This window comes from Lepisma saccharinum, chromosome 3, assembly GCF_977018435.1.
Source record: "Lepisma saccharinum chromosome 3, izLepSacc3.1, whole genome shotgun sequence".
Taxonomy (NCBI): Eukaryota; Metazoa; Arthropoda; class Insecta; order Zygentoma; family Lepismatidae; genus Lepisma; species Lepisma saccharinum.
This window is the reverse complement of record NC_139231.1, coordinates 27,206,505-27,224,720: the sequence shown is the minus strand read 5'-3', so window position 1 is coordinate 27,224,720 and position 18,216 is coordinate 27,206,505. Positions and strand designations below refer to the sequence as shown.

General features: G+C 40.0%; 1 protein-coding gene across 1 annotated transcript in view; it reads left to right on the top strand.

Moving 5' to 3' along the window:
• The first annotated feature begins 864 nt into the window (after nt 1–864).
• Nucleotides 865–18,216, top strand: part of LOC145985495 (uncharacterized) — a 221,667-nt gene continuing 204,315 nt past the window's right edge. The window contains exon 1 of the mRNA XM_083119566.1: nt 865–1,202. The gene's annotated coding sequence lies outside the window, so the exon portion shown is untranslated. The remainder of the gene's footprint in view (nt 1,203–18,216) is intronic.

Below are 18,216 nucleotides of genomic sequence, written 5' to 3'. Positions count from 1 at the left end.
AATACTTTGTGGGGATTACGATATGGTTTGAGGGCGCGAATGATATGATTTGGGGGGGCGCATGCCATGATTTGGGGGGGATGCGCCATTGGCCTTGGGGAGGATGGGCATCCCTGGTGTTGTTTGTCCTTGTGTGTGCTGAGTGCTCCTTTATAGCCTCAGCTTTTAAATGTAAGAAGATTTTATCTCTAGAAATAGTATATTTTAGTACTTCGTAATGAAATGACTAATGTATGAATGAATTAGTTTTAAAAATTGAGTGCGGAAGTTTTTAGAAGGCGCATTTTCTTTTCTTGTTAGGGCCTGTCCTCAATTAAGTTTTAGTTATCCCCGTGACGGGCTAAAATAGCTCATGTGCTGAAATGCAGATAATAGTAAAAGTAACCAATCAATCATTGACATATAGCGTCAATCACATGTCTTAGTATTACATGAAAACAAAAGTCAATCGGCAATGTTAATGCCATTTCTTACGTAGCACCTTAAAATATATAAAAAAAATGGCCAAATTTGGGGAGTACCCGGTGAGCCTATGCCTGGCAGAGCCAATGGTTGCGTGTTAAATTCTTGCATTGCATCGTATTACAAGACAAAATCTGTCCGATAAGCCACAATGGACTTGCGCATTTGAGCCATGCATTACACAGTGCACATTGATTTTACACATTGCGAAGTTCAAGGTCATTAAATTATATTGTTTTACGATCCTGCGATGTAAAATCCTATCATGTCAGTTGGCATTGGAATCAGATCGACACGCTATTGCCCAAGGTAGGTGGGCGGGTCAGTGCATCGACGCGCATGCGCAGATAGGCTCGTGTGCTCGGCTGATTCACGAGGAACGCGTTATTCGCCGTTTGCGGTAAAGAAAGAAAGGTTGTCTAGCGCGCACCTGTTTTGTTTTGGTTTTCAACAGATCGAAGTGGTCACTGTGCGAAGCTTCTTTGTTTGTGGAAGTGTGCGTTGTTGTGTAGGTGTTCTGCTACCAAAACGTACTGTTCACAGCGTGCAACAATTTCGTGGTGGATTTTGACGTTTTCGACACTGTGTTTTTAGTTAGTGGTGCATTTTGAGGAGATAATAGTTCAGTGTTTGTTGTGGTACTTCAACGTGTGCTTTAGATCTAATCTCGAAGTGGAAAAAACATTGAAGGTAGAAATGATGACAATGAATCATGGATCCTGAATTCTCCACCTACCCAGGTAAGATACTTGAAAGATCGCCTGCCCATGTTCGGCATACAGCACGTGGGAGATTTCGGAGGTCAGCTGGTAATAGACGCGCGGTCTTACAACTGACGACCAGTGGCAGGAACGTTTTTGATTTGGGGGGGGGGGGGTTGGTTACAATGCTCACTTCAGAAAAGTGGGTGTGTACGTAAAAGCAAGAGGTAGACTGAAGAATCAGCACACGAATCCTTATAGTAGCTAACATTTTGCAAGTTACTATATTCCAAATCTCACATAAGATTAAATATTAAAGTATATTCTAGGTTCATTTAACTTTTCCATTTCTTTAGCTTTCAGAGATCGTGTTTTCTATAGCTTCACACGTTTTGGTTTAAAATTTATTGAAGTCTCTAAGACAAGAATTACTCCTGAAAATATGCTAATTTTTAAAAATGTTAATAATATTTATTTATGGAGATAATGTGGGCGGAAAATGTTTTATGTCATTAAAATCTATTTCTACCAACTATTTGCACTTGTCAGACAAATTGTCAGGGGTGGTGGGATTAACTGGCTTTAAAGGGAATTGATTATGCATCTCTCCCAGTGTATACAATCTGTTCCTGCGCCACTAATTTAAGTGTTTCTTGTCTATATTCCATCGTCGTTTTTGTAATAAAAATGAAACAGTTGACTTCCGGGAGGAACGGCAATGAAGCGCGAGGTCACACGTTCGAACCCTGGTCAGTTATGTATCTATCATTGTTCCAGTTCATAAGTCATCGTCGCGATTAACCCAAGAGGTAGAAAAGCGAACTAAAATAATCGTTAAAGAAGAAGGAAACTGTCATGAATAAAAATTTGAGCATATATTATTAGCATAAATTTAGTATTTACATCTATTTTAAGACACGTCGATTGTCTCCCTCTCTGTGTCGGCCGCAGATTTATGTATGTGGAGGCCAGAGGATAACAACATTGTGAGCCCCTTTATGTACATATTTTAGGTTAAGTAATGTCAGATGCTACATATACTATTTATATTGTTGCCACATTTCAGTAGCTAGATTTTTTCATTTTCTGGTCCTTTTCAAAGCTGTCCGCAGTCGAGGTCTTTTTGCAGATGGAGGCCAAGTACTGTACCCCCCCCTCCACCCGGGCCTACTGTACGTTAATCATGATGATGATAATCAGGGGCGCCGACTTATAAAAAATTATTGGGGGCTCTGAACACTGAAATAAATTGATGAATGACTCACTCCCTCCCTTTTTTAAAAATAAAAATTACGTCTTCGTATAGCAGTTTTTAAGCAGCTATTATATTCCTCATACAAATGAAATGTAACATGAAAAACGTTTAGAAAATGTTTCAAAGTCTCTTGATGTCTTTTGTGTCTGCTCATTTTTTTAGATAACAATTAACATTTTTATTGAAAAGTATGTATTTACATTAAGAGGCCAACCTAACAGTTTTATGCCGGCCTCGGTAGCCGATCGTGTTGGGTGGTCGACTCAACTCGCTTTCATCTGGTGGTCTTGGGTTCGAGTCCCGGCGAGGGCATGTCCGCAACTGACCTGTAAAGAAAGGACATGTGATGGGTGCAAATAACCTTAGTGTTGACGTACCCATAAAAATAACAAATATTTATAATATTTAACAGTTTTATTTAATTATTTACATAAATGCCAACACAAATCACAAGAAAATAGTTTTACTTTTTTCTTCTTGCTACAATATTTTACATTTTTAATTTAATTTTGCAATAATAAAAAAAAGTATGTACACTAAGATATAAAGTGACATACACAACAAAAACATATGAACATGATTTCAAAATAAAGCAAAAGTTGCTCTACGCACTGGGATATTTATTCTTTATGAACTCATTAACGAGCAGTCTCAGGTCCAAATTATCAAGCACAGTTTGATGTATGTGGAGTACCGCTAAGCTGCTTAGTCTCTTCTGCCCCATTGTAGATCTCAGATATGTCTTTAGTTGGCGAATAGCACTGAATAACCTCTCGGCTGTGGCTGTCGTCACTGGCACAGTGCGGAGGAGCATCATGAATTTGGCAACTCCAGGCAGAAGCTCCTGGAGGGTGCTGTCTTAGAAAATAAACTTCCTTATGTCACGCATGGTAGTTAGAACCACTTTCTTCTGTTTGGCGATATCACCAAGCATGGACATGTAAGGAGAGTCTATCGGCATCCAAATCTTGGCGAAAGAATTCTCGCATTTGCTCATTTTGTTGTGCAACTGTTAACAGCTGAGATGCATTCTTTCTCTACGGCTGTTACTTTTTGTAGTCCTGTAGATTCATCTCTGTTTTAACACATGATTTTACTGTCTCACACGTCAGTGCATATTGATTTATAATACTCTTTTGGAGTGTAGAACTTGTGAAGTTTGGCAGAATCAGGATTTTCAAGTCTGTTAGGGACGTGACGTTGCCGGGGCAATTCTGGCTCATAATATTCCTAAATATTTGCATTCTTTTAGGGGATTCCCTAACAGTCTTTAACAAGTCGTTGGCTAAATTCATTATGTCTCTGATACAGGTCAGGTGACGCAAGCTGTCCTCAACTGCCAAGTTCAAGCTATGAGCTGCACAGTGTGCATAAATAGCCTGTGGTTACAGATCTGTAACTAACTTTTGCAGCCCTTTAAATCTTCCCCTCATACAAGAGGCACCATCATAACACTGTCCCCTCAGATTCTGTATGGGCAAGTCCAGACGCGCCATAATGTCTTCTACAACGTCAAAAAGAATCTCGTAAAAAAACATGAATTCCTCAAAAATATCAAATCTCGTAAAAAAACATGAATTCCTCAAAAATATCAAACTTTTCATTCACAGTTCGAATGCAGAATGTCAATTGTTCACGGATGGATATGTCACAAGTTTCGTCATTCATAATGGCAAAATATTCCCGACTTTTAATATCTGCTACCACGGAGCGCAAAACAGATCTCCCTAATATATCAGTGATTTTGTTCTGAATGTCATGTGAGAGCATTTTGTAGCTCGAACGTCCCATCCACTCTCCTAGTTCATGAACATCGTATTTTGAAACTCTTTTTAGTAAAAATGTTAACAATACTCATAATTATATACTTATATAGTAATAAGTCATGTGTTTTGCTATCTCTGTTCATAGCCCCCCCCCCCCCAAGTTGATGGTTTAGCGGTCTCAGCCCCCCAAAGATGATGGTCTAGAACATTTCAAATGTATATTTAAAGTTAATTTCATGTGGCACAATTCAGAGTAAACTTTACAAGAGAAGCAAAATTATTTGGGGGACTCTGCCTCCACATCGTTAACATTGGGGGGCTCGAGCCCCCCAAGCCACATGGAGTCGGCGCCTATGATGATAATGAGAGGAAGTTAATTGATGAAAGATGATGGGACGAACAAAGTGACACCTCACCGAACATTGGCGTACATATATTTTTTTTGGGAGGGGCTGGAACTGGAAAGGTGGATAGTACATATCTGCTTTCTAGGGATGCGGTATACATAACAAGATATTTCGTATGTTGAAAACTTGATAGCGATATTTATGCTTTGCCAGAAATTGGAAACCAGAATCTTCACATTCGAAGACACGAGAACGAGACAGCTTCTGTAAAATCGAGACGAAACCGAGACTTATCGTTCGAGGCTTTTGTATGATCCCTGAAGCAAATTGACATTAGTGAGCGTCTTTTTCAGACATAGCAAGTAAATAGATATCTACGTGATTATTTGTAGACAAGTCGTATATTTTGTTCGTATTAAATACAATTACAAAGTCAATCTATTAGTAGGGCCTCCCCGATGGCGCAGTGGTAGCGTCGTTGCCTTGTAATCAAGGGGTCCCGGGTTCGATACCCGGTGGAGGCACATAGTGGTTCGGATCCCACTTTAAACTGTAGGTCCAGTCCCGATTAGCCTTACTGTGCATAAAGTGGACTTAAAACATCAATCCAATCCAATCAGTGTATTAGTAGCAACTATGAGCCTGCGTTCAGTGGTTATATTGGTATAATCAGAATAAAACTCCATTGTTTGAGGGCTCATAACGTCTAATCGAGTCGTCAAACAAAACAGAAACGTTATCAAGAAATGAAGGAATGGTGTTTGTATTCAATGACATCAATGCGCAGTGAAAATTTGTGCGATGACACGCCGTGCTTGGTTTTTGTACTATATTTTTTTTTCGAGACAACAACGTCTCGTTATAACTCGAGACGAGATAGACATCTGCAGCTGAAAGATAGAATTCACACCGAAGAGACACGAGACACGTGTCGCTTGAAAGCGAACTCACAGTAATCAATGCAACCTTTCGAACCGAAGAGACACGGCAAGCTGCATTTGTCGCATGTCGCTTACGTGTCTCGCGGACTGTGCCGTTTTCTCAATACGTGCATCGTGTCGCCTTAGTTTGTTGTTCGCGTATGCGCAGTGAATGATTCATTCCAACGAGCTATTTTTAGACTCTAGAAGAGAGCCCAACCGGCATCATGTTTGAACCTCTAATTTGTAAATATAATAAAGTATCATATGTACGATGTTTTAATATTTAAACACAACGTTCTTTTAGCTTTATCAAGTTTTTTGATGCAGTTAAAGTAGGACCTGCGCCATTATGTGCATCCACCGGTTATCGAACCGGGGATCGCTTAATTACAAGGAGACTACGTTATCACTTCATCCATATTTTTATATTTGTCAACAATCCTACACGTAATCAAACTATTATTACTCTTTATGATTATGCCAGCTATTTATCAATATTTAATTTCATAGGTTAATTCATGCATAATCATAAATACTGGAAAGGTATTTACGAGGAAAATTCTTGAGCTAAGGGCATTGATTTAAAAAAAAAATACCGGGACATGTTTTCACGAAGGTTGAGAACCGTTTCTTTAGTTGCATTGAGTAGGTGTTTTAAGTCCACTTTATGCACAGGAAGGCTAATCGGGACTGGACCGTAGTTTTAAAGTGGGATCCGAACCACTGTGCCATGTGCCTCTACCGGGATTTAGTCTGTGCGTATACAGTTTGAGGTCAGTGCATATTATTTCTCAGTTTTCTCATGCACAACATCCCTCTCCCGAGTTTCAATAACGTGCACAAATTCTACAACGCGATTTACATGTAACAATGTCTCTTGCTACGTTTCTTTCGGGTGACTAATAAACTGATTAATGCAATTATATCGGTACCATCATGCGAACTGAGCAAAGAAACAAGTGTCTCTTGTCGCGTGTCGCATGTCGTGAGTCTTCTCGTCTGATACTATATCTATGCTCAAATCCTGAGCTACGTAAGGAAGTTTCAATGATCAAATTCAAATTTCGTACACGGTTGATATTCATTACAAGATGCCAGCGCATATTGCGCCATGAATGGAAATGTTGTTTATTTGTGAAGAAAGAACAGTATTGATTTTGGCGAGGAAGAACCTTCAGCTTGCATTCATAGAAGATATATCCTTGTTGCACGCAACCCGCTCTTACTTCCGTGAGCAAGGTTTAAGTCCGAATATCCTATTCCCGTTATCAGTTTTCATTTTGCTACTTAAGCCGGCCCTCTGTACTCTAGTAAGTACTGTAGGTGCTAGCACAATCATAGCTTATGGCTTCGAAAACCAGATAAAACACGTACGTTTATTTTTGCGTACAGTATCGCCTACCTACTTATTGTTAGCATTCTTGCCGTCGTAGCGTACCTAACAGTACATCATTGTCGAAGTGTCTGAATTAGAGCTTCAACTTGGGAATGGGCCCTCTTTTTACGCTCAGATAGGCTAGTCGAAACTGGACCTACAGTTTAAAGTGGGAACCAAAATCACTGTGCGACGAACCTCCACCGGAGATGGAACCCGGGACCCTTTGTTTACAAAGGGAGAACGTTACCCTTACCATTACACCATTTGATAATGAGTTTTTTAAAAATTTTAAACATTTTTCGGACAAGAATAGGATAAATAATTAAACAACGACTTCCCAATATAAATTCAATAATAACTCTTCATTAGTCCTGTTTTCAATATGCTTCAATTAATCTCTTAATGTTTTAGTATCTTTACCTTGTTTCCTTATTGCAAATTATATGTGGCCAATCAACATATTTTGCATTACAAGAAACAACTTCGTATGCAATTCGCTGTACTAACATTATTTTCAATAATAATAATAGTTTATTGTTACTTAGTGCTGAGTACATCAATGGCCAGATACAAACCCAATATTTCTATTAGTTTCACTATTCTTTATTAATAATTATTATAGTTTTTATTAGTACACCACCGTTGCCACAATTTACTGATAGTTGGGAATTCTTCTAGTTCGATATTTAGGAACCTTATAGCAGTATAACCCGTGGCTCGACAGCCTCCCGACTGCCAGTCTCCCTCTCACAATCCTACCTAGAGGTGTGGAGTTCTTCAACCGGTAATGGGGCGACGTGGGTTCAGCACGTCGAACCCCCAGCCGTTATAGGAAAATTTTAAGACCGGGTTACGCTACTGACTCGTAGCTCCCCAATTTCCTCAGGATGGTGTGTTGCCACCGGTCCTATACACAGGCCGAGAACCCAGAGACTGAATCCAGGCGGACTCGAACCCATGCCGTCCCACAGTCGGAGTCCAAAACCGCACGGCAACGGAGGAGGACCCTTATTGCAGTAGCTCTCAAGAAATAGTTACTATTAGTGATACAAATGCACATAGTATTTGTTACTCCTTAAATACAGAGTTTGTAATTTAAGAGATTCCGAGCACTCCTCGTATTTACATGTCACATAACAACATTGAGTTTTTATGCACAGTAATCTAACAAATAGTTTTTGAATTAATATTACTACTACTACTAATAATAAAAAACGACATTGGTGCTGAAGATGCGGCTCCCAGAATTTTAATTGGTATGAAAATGCCCCTTGGGGAAGAGGGGGGATCGGCAGGACTCTAAACTCGTTCTGCGGATGGGCCTCCCCGATGGCGCAGTGGTAGTGTCGGCGCATTGTAATCAAGCGGTCCCGGGTTCGATTCCCGGTGGAGGCACATAGTGGTTCGGATTCCACTTTAAACTGTAGGCCCAGTCCCGATTAGTCTTACTGTACAATCAATCGTGCTGCGGATCACGGCTCCGTACCGAGTGTGAGCGGCGGTCGGTAGTCCATCCGGTAGGACGCCTGACTGCCATGCGTAAGACCCGGTTCGATTCCCGCTGCAATGCAAAGCTGCACCACTTAGTGGCCTCTCTGAAGTGCGCCTAAGATACCAATTGGCGTCCTTGGACGTCACAACGAAATGGTCATAGTATACAGTTACAAATGTTCTGCTCTAGCGGAATGAAGAGCCCAGATTGATGTGCTGTTTCAAATTGTCAGCCAGAGACATATTTCAGAGACATAAGAGCAGAGCAGTTGCTGGGCGGTTAGGAAGGGCAAACTGGTTTTGGCCGTAGAATTCCAGCAACGGTCGGATACGCCTACTGCACGCTCCACGTCACCCTGCTTCTCGAAGTTTGAGTCATACGAAGAATCTATCATTGTCGCTCTGGAACGGAAGAGGGAAAAATTAAGCGTGATTTGACATTGTCCTGATTTGAGGTGGTTTAGGAAAGTAGTAGTTTTGCAAGTCATTTTTCGGAGTTTCTGTTGACAAGAGAAAGGGCCATTCTTGTTTGAAAAATGATGTGCATTTCTTTATTGCACAATCTTTCAGTCCATAATCTTTGGTCAATATATTGTGCAATGTAATGGTGGTGCTAGCAATTCGACCCGCTGTACGGATAACTCTAACTGAGTGGCCAAGCGCGTTAAGTCTTCTGCTTTCGATCTCCCCACTGAAGTTTCGAGGTTCAAGTCCTGACCTGTGCATGGGCCTACCTCTGTGGGAGAGTGTTTAGCACAGCGCGCTACGACGCCTTGGGTCCCGGGATCGAATACCGGCATGGGTGTTCCTTGTGTCAATTCATCAATTTCATACAATCGTCACTGATTCTCCGTCGCGATTGACCAAAAATGGCAGAAAAGCAACGCTAAGTAACAGAAAATTTGTCAAATACAAATAAAAATGAATAAACAGTGAAACATTTTAAGTAAATTCGGGAAAGTTATTCATAAAAAATAAAGCGTTACAGTTACTGTGTGATACAATTACTTTTAACTCTTTACACAAATATTACATGTACTCTGCGGTCAAGCTTCAGTAGTAGCCTCGTCTAGTTCGCTACGGGTGTAGTGCAGGTGCATCCCGGTGTCAGGCTGGTGCAAGAAAATAGTGTTCTTGTGTACGCAAGAAGATTCAACAAAGGCCGGCTTGCTGCTTCCAGCGTTCATTTGATTGGTTAGCACGTTCCACGTGACCATACACCACACTGTTAACGCTCCAGAACGTAGTGCAAATGGCGCAGACACTAAACACTCTCCCTGAACCAAATCGACGTAGAAGACCCAGTGTTGCACTTTGTGCCAACTAGACGTGAGAATGCAAAGAGAGTGAAAAAGTGCAGCGAACTAAGACGGTGCTAGTGTAACTTTACATGCACACATTTATAACAAATCAATTAAGTCCTTCGGGTCTGATTTTATGAATTTTTCAAGGTAGCAAGAAAACTAACACGAAGTACCGCCATAATTGCTCTTGTAGTTTCAGTAACGCAAGTACCAAAAAAATTGCGTTACTTGCGTCACGGAACTTCCCCTTACTCCTGTCTTGCACCTCCCCGATGGTGCAGTCGTAACGATCTCCTTTTGTAATTACGAGGTCCAGGAATCGATCCCCGGTAGAGGCACATTGCACAATGGTTCGGATCTGACTTTAAAATGCAGGGAGCAGCACAGGAGCTAGCTGGGCTGTCGGTGAAACCTGAAACCCAGAAAAATATATTACAAAATGTGCATAAATGTTCATTTCAGTAGGAAGATGATGAACTGGAAACCTGATTTCTTAGGAGTTACCACCCAGCAGGGAATTTTCCCAGGAACTAGACCCAAAAATGTGCAGAAAAGGGAAAAAGGAAGAAATATCTAAAAATGCCTTCAACAGTGTGTCCAGCTACGATAGTTTGTTGCCAGATTGAGTAGAACGAGACCGGGTTGTGCATGGGAAATAGGGAATTATATGGTCGAGAAGAGAAATGTTTGTCATTGTTTCAAAATCACAAAACCGGGAAAGAATCTCGTCCTTCCCAAGCACATTTTTTGTCCATTCGAACACTACAATATTGTGAGAACCCAGGTTTGGAACCCAGCATGCTCCATCAACCTCGCAAACAATGCTGCGGAGTTACGGATTGGCTTTCAGCTTCCAAGATCGCATGCCAAATAGGTCGCAATATTATATTCAGTCCTTGGCCATATACTCCGTGCCTCGGCGAGACTGTGCTGTAAAGAATGTCCTTTCCCCTGGTGCCTTACAAGGCACAAAACAAATACGTGAAGAACATGAGGGAATCACTATGCGGAACGAGTAGAAGAAGAAAAAACTACCGTCTTGTCTACTTTCTCTTCCAGATTTCTTGAAAAACCATCAAACCGTCGTATTTTGTTCTGTAGGAAGTGCTGAACGCTCCATCGCCCAGCAACCATATGAAAACGGCACGGGGCATCTTTCCCCACTTACTTTTATCCCCCGGCTAAGAATACGGAGGGGGAGTAAGGAAGAAAGAGAGGATTGTTCATCCGTTACCCTCAACCCAATCTTACTGATCTACAAAGTTAATGAGGCGGATTTGCGAGACGGTAGAGCAAGGTATTTTAACACCGATCAAGCGTTGATTCGGTTCGGAGCAAAAAAGGCGTTTTTCCCCAACATGGTTCAGTGAGCACCGAACAGTGTTTCCATATTCTGGCTGAGATTTCGCAGTGCTCAGATTTTCGTAAGTGATGGGGTGGGGGATGTTAAGGCTTCCTTTTTGAGAGTATATTTTGCCACGTTTTTCTGTTTTTGACGTTGTGTTAGGAATACTGGGCGAAAGGCAGTTATGACAAACCACGTTTTTTAAATTCTTGTTATTTAACGTTACTTTTCTTCCACTTTTGTCTAATCGCGACGAGGAGCATGAGTGATGATGTGCTGAAATTAATGAAGGGACACTAACCCAAAGAACATTCATGTCCAACCGGGATTCCATCCCGGAACCCCTGGCATTATAGCGCGGTGTGCTAATCATTCTGCCACGAATGTGGACTGTTTCACGCACATAGCAAATTAATCGTTCTCCAGCAGAAATAAACAAGGGGTGTTAGGGATACGCTTCGCTGAAGGCAACGAAAAGTTAACATCAGTTCCACTAAGTACACTTCGGTAACTGCAATGTTGGAGGCCAACGAGGCTCTGGCGCCTGCACCCACAGAGAGTATAATCTTCTGTGGACTTGTGTCGACTGCATATGTTTGTGATTGACCCTTTATCTATTTCATCTTTTCACCATTCTTCACCATCGTCGCAATCAGTAGCAGAAATACAACGTTAAATAAATCAGATCAATCAATCAGAAATAAACATGTTTAAAAAAACAAAGCATAAAGAGCGTGTGTTAATTTAAACGAATTCAATTAACCGAAAACAAACCGTTTAAACGCCATCAATTAAATCAATCATCCAACCAGCCAATCAAGTATTGGTAGAACGTCTTGCAGTCTAAAAACTAACATGTGTACCTAATTCTATAAAGATTCAATTCCAAACATTAGAAATTTCCCATTTTTGAGAGTAAAATTCCTCATTTTCTCCGTAACACACGGGAAATCCTTCCTCTTATCTAACAATCGTAGCGCGGACGTAAACGTAGACCTATAACATCACAACCACAAAATGGAGGCATTTTCCCCATGCATGGAGATCTTTTTACACATTTCCCTTGCAGTTTCCTTTTTTATCCGTATCTCTAGAGTTTTCTCTTATTGCGCGCCACTTTCGTCCAAGTTTTTCTGGGTTACATGAATATGTAGTATTGTTGCACGCTTTCATTGTCATCGCCACAAATAACAATAAAGGGAAGCACCTAATCCGCAATAATGTGCACAAAAAAAAGGAGGCTGAAACTTGCAAACAGGTTTTGCTGAAAGTTTTCGCTCGTAATGAACGAAGCAATTTTATGCTTCAAGTACCAAGACCTGGTAATACGAGGCTTGCGAACGTAAGCTGTAACTTGCACTGCAATTTTGTGCCGTTCAGCTAACGACGAACGCAACAAACAGCTTTGTGACAAAAAGGTCAGGGGGTCTATTACAATAGCGTATCCTGGATTTTCATAAGGGCATGCGGTACACAAATTTTTCAAAACATATATATTATGAAATGGGGGATAGCATTATACGAGCCCGACCCTGTGGCCGAGTGGTTAGCACATCGTGCTGCGACGCCAAGGGTCCCGGGTTCGAATCCCGGTCGGACTTGGTTGTTTGTGAATGTCCATTCATCAATTTCATCATTTCATCACTCATCCCCATCTTCGCAAATTAGCCAAGAGGCACAAAACGCGAAGTAAAATAAACTAAATCAATCAATCAATCAAAGCATTATACGTATTCAATAGTTGACGATTTGCACATTAACATTACTAAATATTGCATAACGTATAAAGTAATGAAATATGGATAATAAAGTTTAAAACTCACCAGGTTTGATGTTTGATGTGGAAGTCTTCATAAAATTATAAAATCACTTGATATTTATAAGCAGTTTATATTTACATTGGAGATTCACAATTTAGGTTTGTTTGGCTTATAACTTTATAGTAGAGGCTTAAATTACAATCAGAGATTCAGGAACAATAGACCAGACTTAATTAAAATAATTTAAATGTAAATTCTGCTCTTCTGTTTTGAGTGTTAAATTCCCTTATAACATCTTCGTAAAATGAGGACAATGCTTTAATTTTCAGAAGCAGCTCTTTTTCAATGGATAATATACCAAGCGCACTTAATCTTTCTTGCCATTGGGTTGCTCTAATATAATTATTAATTCTTCTTAATGTTGAAAAAGTTCGTTCCACTGATGCAGTTGAAGCTGGCATTGACAAAATGAGTGGAGCTAACTTGTAAGTTTCATTCATAATGTTATGAATATTGTTCGTATTCATATATCGTACTAGTTCATGTACAGGTTTATTTTCAAACTTGGGACAAGAATAGAGAGCTATCAACTCATTCTTTAGCTTTACAAAGTCAAATAATTTGCTGTATGGACTGACGTTAACTTTATTTAACAAATTTTCAGGAAAATTTATCTTCATTCAGAAGGGTCATGAATTCGAGCTTAGCAAGAGAACCAAACTTTTCGGATATTTGATTGGATATGTTATCTATAATCTCAAAGTACAATAGCTTCATTTCACATTTGTCAACACACTTCCCCTTTCTATGAAATTCATTTGTCTCTTGTATATTGACCTTTTCCCATACTGTTTCAAAATCATTTCGTTGTGAAGTAAGCAGAAGATGAAATTTTGCAATTTCTTTATCACAGTAAGCAATATCAAGGGTTTTCTTTGTAATATCTCAAAAAGTATGTCTGAGTGGGACCAACCCTTGAAAAAACCACAAGAAGAAAACAACTCTTATATTCAGACAGAAATTTAATGAATACATGAGCCTGTGATACACATAAGGGGTCCTAATCATCACAATTCTCAATAATGTCTTCAAAAAACATTCATTCATTTCTCATTTCTTGCACTGTGTTAACTGTGTTGAAAATGTCTTACATACTCCTGTTTCTTATCCTTATGATTACTACACAGGCCGGTTAAAGAAGGGCAAGGTCTATCATTTTTTTATTGTTTTTCCGAGAAAGAGCGAAAGTTGAATGGTTTTTTTAATTAGGTCCTGTATCACACCCTCTGTTTCATTTTCCGTCATTTCTTAAATATTTCGGGAAAATAGTGCACTATGTCATGTGGAACTTTGAAAGAGGCCCAGAAAAAAAAAATAAACCAAACTTTAAACTAAATGTGCGTTGCACTGTAAAAGTCAATCGCTGCCACTTCTCTTTGTTCAACTAAACAAGCAGCACACTCTTCTCTGTAGCTGTCACCTCATTGCATGCAGCCAACGCGATATTCACGCATTGTGAGAGGGGAAGAAGTGGAGAGGGGAGGGAAGAAGCACGTGAGCAACGCTTGCCCACGTTAAAATCTTTCTTCGCTGATGCGGTCCATCCAACAGCTTGCTCTGCGACGACATTAATGAGCATTTCTAATTCTAATTTCTTCATGTAGGAGAAGTATTTATTTTACACGAGAGCGCACAACTAAGCTTATATTACATTTCTTGGATCTGAAGTGAAATAAAGTAATAATTATTTTTTCACAATTGACGCATGCGCCCAGAGAACGCCCCTGGTCTAGTACAATCATGCGAGTATGATGGCGAAGTATTCCCCTTAAAAGGACATAAAGTTGTTTTAACTGCGCTGCTACAACAGATACGAGTATATAGCATCTGGCTCCAAGGTACACCCAACAGCAAAGGTTAGTAGGCGAATTGTACATCACCATTTTGATTTAGTCTGTTTACCATAATGTGACGAGATGAATTGAAATACAAGAAACGCCAGAAAGCAAAGGACACCAGAGGGTGCGAAATCATTGAAGACTGGTGGGACGGTAACGAACATGGGCGCCCCTGGAAATTTCCATATACTTTTTTCAATTTATGGGAATTTATAAACGAAGCACTATATTTCACCTCATTTTGCGTCATTGTTTAAAAATGGTCTCGAAGTTGGTACGAAACTATCATAATTTGCAACACTGCAACTCTGTTAATTTGTAACTTTCACACGTTTTCAAGCTTCTTATACTACTGCGTTTGCTGCTGCTACTGTTACAAACTAGTATGTAAACTTGGTTGTAACAAGTAATATATTATTCATACAATAAACTTATTGCAGGGCATGAAATTTCAAGTTTGAAATCAGTCGCCGGACTAAAATCTTTGGTCGCCACTATTTTATATTGATAAATAATAAAAACATGAGCAATTATTAAATATTAATGTTTGTGTAGCGCTGTCGTTCTGCACTGAAGTAACACTTATCAATCGCAGCTGCTGGGTCAAACTCTGACAGGGAGGATCATCCAGTGTCTCAGTCTTCAGAGAGTTCCTGTAAGTAGTGTTGAGTCTGTTGTGACAGCTGAAACCTCCCTCACATGAGGCTGTGCTCACTGGTAGAACAGCACAAAATGTCAAAATCTGGAGCAAGTTGGGGAATCTTGCTGAACACTCTGCACTGTGAATCGGCACTGTGGATCTTCTCCAGCGTCTGATTCAAAGCTGGAGAAGGAAACAAAAGTTTGTATTCTGTCCACTCTGCTGACAGAACATCCATTTTCTCATTATAAAGGATCGGGTTAAAGTATATGTTTATCTTCTTTATTTCTTCTATCCCAAACTGAAGAATATTTTCTTTGGGAGGCCAACCCAAGGTGTCGAAAACATGCAGAGATGCAATCGCATCTGTTGACATAGACGGCAATGTTTCTGTGATGTACACCTTCGCATTGTTAATTAAGTTTCCTCTAACAGTCTGAAACTCTTGCACATCCCTGATCTTCCCTGAAATGGATACATGGTCCAAGAAATCTTGTTTGCTTGGTCCAACATTAGATTCCATGTCAGCCAAAACTGAAATACAGTGTTCAATTCTTATTTTCAGAGATGAAATCAAAAGATTCTTATTTTGTAGTGCCACGCTTAAAGGGTTCAATTTCCCGTAGAAATCCAAAAGGAAGTACAGAAGCTTAACAAATTTAAATTGCTTCAAACTTTTCAGCATCCTTAGCTTTAGCGCCATCATTGTCTTTTCTATGGGCCACCTGTTCAAGATGGGTCACAACAGCTTTGCATGATTGCAAGAGAGCTCTTTTTGCACGTTCTTTGCTGGCTAACCACCTAATAGTGTGGATATCACTCAGTTTTAGAATTTCTTCTATAACTTCTGCCGTTTCTCTAAAGAGGTGAAGTCTTGAGGCGTGTTTGACACACACTTGAAACAACGAAATTTTAGTCGCCAGTCCAAAACTTTTGGTCGCCAATGGCGACCGGAAATTTCGCGCCCTGACTTATTGGATGCTAAAATAAACTAAACTAAAACTAGTACTGCTACAACTGCTGCTACTGCTACTACTACTAGCAGCAGTAGTAATAGTAGTAGTACTACTACTAATAATAATAATTTAAAATATCGATAATGCAATAATTTTAAAAATGAACCCCCTCTTTGACAAACTTCTGCATATGCCACTGATCTGTATCAGAATATTTTTGAGGGGAGGGGGTGTCCTCGACATCTTCGATTCTACCGCCCCCCTTCCCTAGGAAAATTTCTGGCGACGCCATGGTAACGACATTGCCTTGTAATCAAGGGGTCCAGGGTTCGATACCCGGTGAAGGCACGTGGCACAGTGGTTCGGATCTCACTTGTAGGTCCAGTCCCGATTAGCCTTTCTGTGCATAAAGTGGACTTAAACACCAACTCAATCAAATAAATTTACAGTTCTGTCTTTATATACAAAATATCAAGAACAATTCTCAAACTCAGTATTGAGGAATTTAATGTGATAATTTCGAACTGTCCATTTGAGAAATTCGTTGTAATGGTTAGGATCCTGATTTTTTTTATGTAATTACATATTTTTTCCTTCGTACGTAGCCAAACAAAAGAAACAAATGCCGGCGGATTAGTACACGTAAATATCGTGTTACATGTTTTCCATCTACACTACATATTTTTACATAAAATATGATAATTTGCAGATATATTTCTTGTCATCCTCGTTATTTTTTTCAGGTTTATCTTAATATTGTCATTATCTCTTCATCTTGGCCTTTCGACAGGTCCTCTACCATCAGGTTTACCAACAAGAACCTAATATGCTTTTCTGTTTTTTCTCATGCGTTCAGTCACGGACAGTTCTGGGTTGTAACGAACTCATTGACTTTCTATTGTGTTGTTACAGCCCAGAACTGTCCAGAACCTGTTAGTTCACAGCCTGGATTTTAAGGGTCTTAGCATATTCTCTCATGGAGCTACTAACATTCCTTTTGTGCACCAATTTTGGTTCCAGCTCATTAGACTTTGAAATTGTGCGAAAGAAGTGGAATTTATCACGTGGAACAATCTTCTATCGGACTGCGGGGGAATCAAGATTGCCTTGATAACTTGCATTTTCGTGCACCCGCCAATTTCATTCAAAGTACGGGAGTGCCTCGTTTTCTTTGTTGTTAAACTTTCATGCAAGAGGTAATTGGTGGTCGCCATTTCACGTACAGCGTTCCGTCACGGATGGCGGATTGAAGCTGGACAGGGCAGAAAAAGATGTCTGTCAGGTTTTCGTCTGAAAAATGCTATTGTTTCGATGGTGAAAGTTGCATTCAAATGAGTTCATATGCTGTTAGTCTTTCGGCACAGGTTATAACTAGGGATGGCCAGATCCGGATAAAATTTTATCCGGATATCGGATAATTTTATATCCGAATTTCAAATTTCCGGATATATATGATATTCTGATATCCGGATTATCCGATATCGGGATATTCTGATTATCCGATTTATCCGGATATGCGATATCAAGATATTCGGATTATCCGAAATGTCCAAGTATCCGAATGTGTGCACTATCCGGACAGTTATATATCATTTATCCGTTTTACGGGCTATCTACATATTCTTTTATTCGTGTTCATATTTCACTGTAAGGATTTTCTGCACATCCTTCATCAAATCTGTACTATCCGGATATCCGCACTATCCGGAGATTCGGATTACCCGGATATTCAGATATTCGACTTATCTGTTTCATCCGAAACGAATATCGACGAATTTGAAATTTGAGCGAGCGAAGGAAAATAAGTCTGTGCGCAAGTAGCGACTCGAGAGGGCTTGACCAATGAACGTGTGAGACGGCAAGTGAGTGTAGTTACGCAGAAGCACGCACTGCTTTGCTCCTCCAGCTCGCTTTCTCCCATTCTCTTCAGTTATACACGACCTTGCACCAGATACAGAGTATAGTATCGAAAATACACACCAGATGTCGC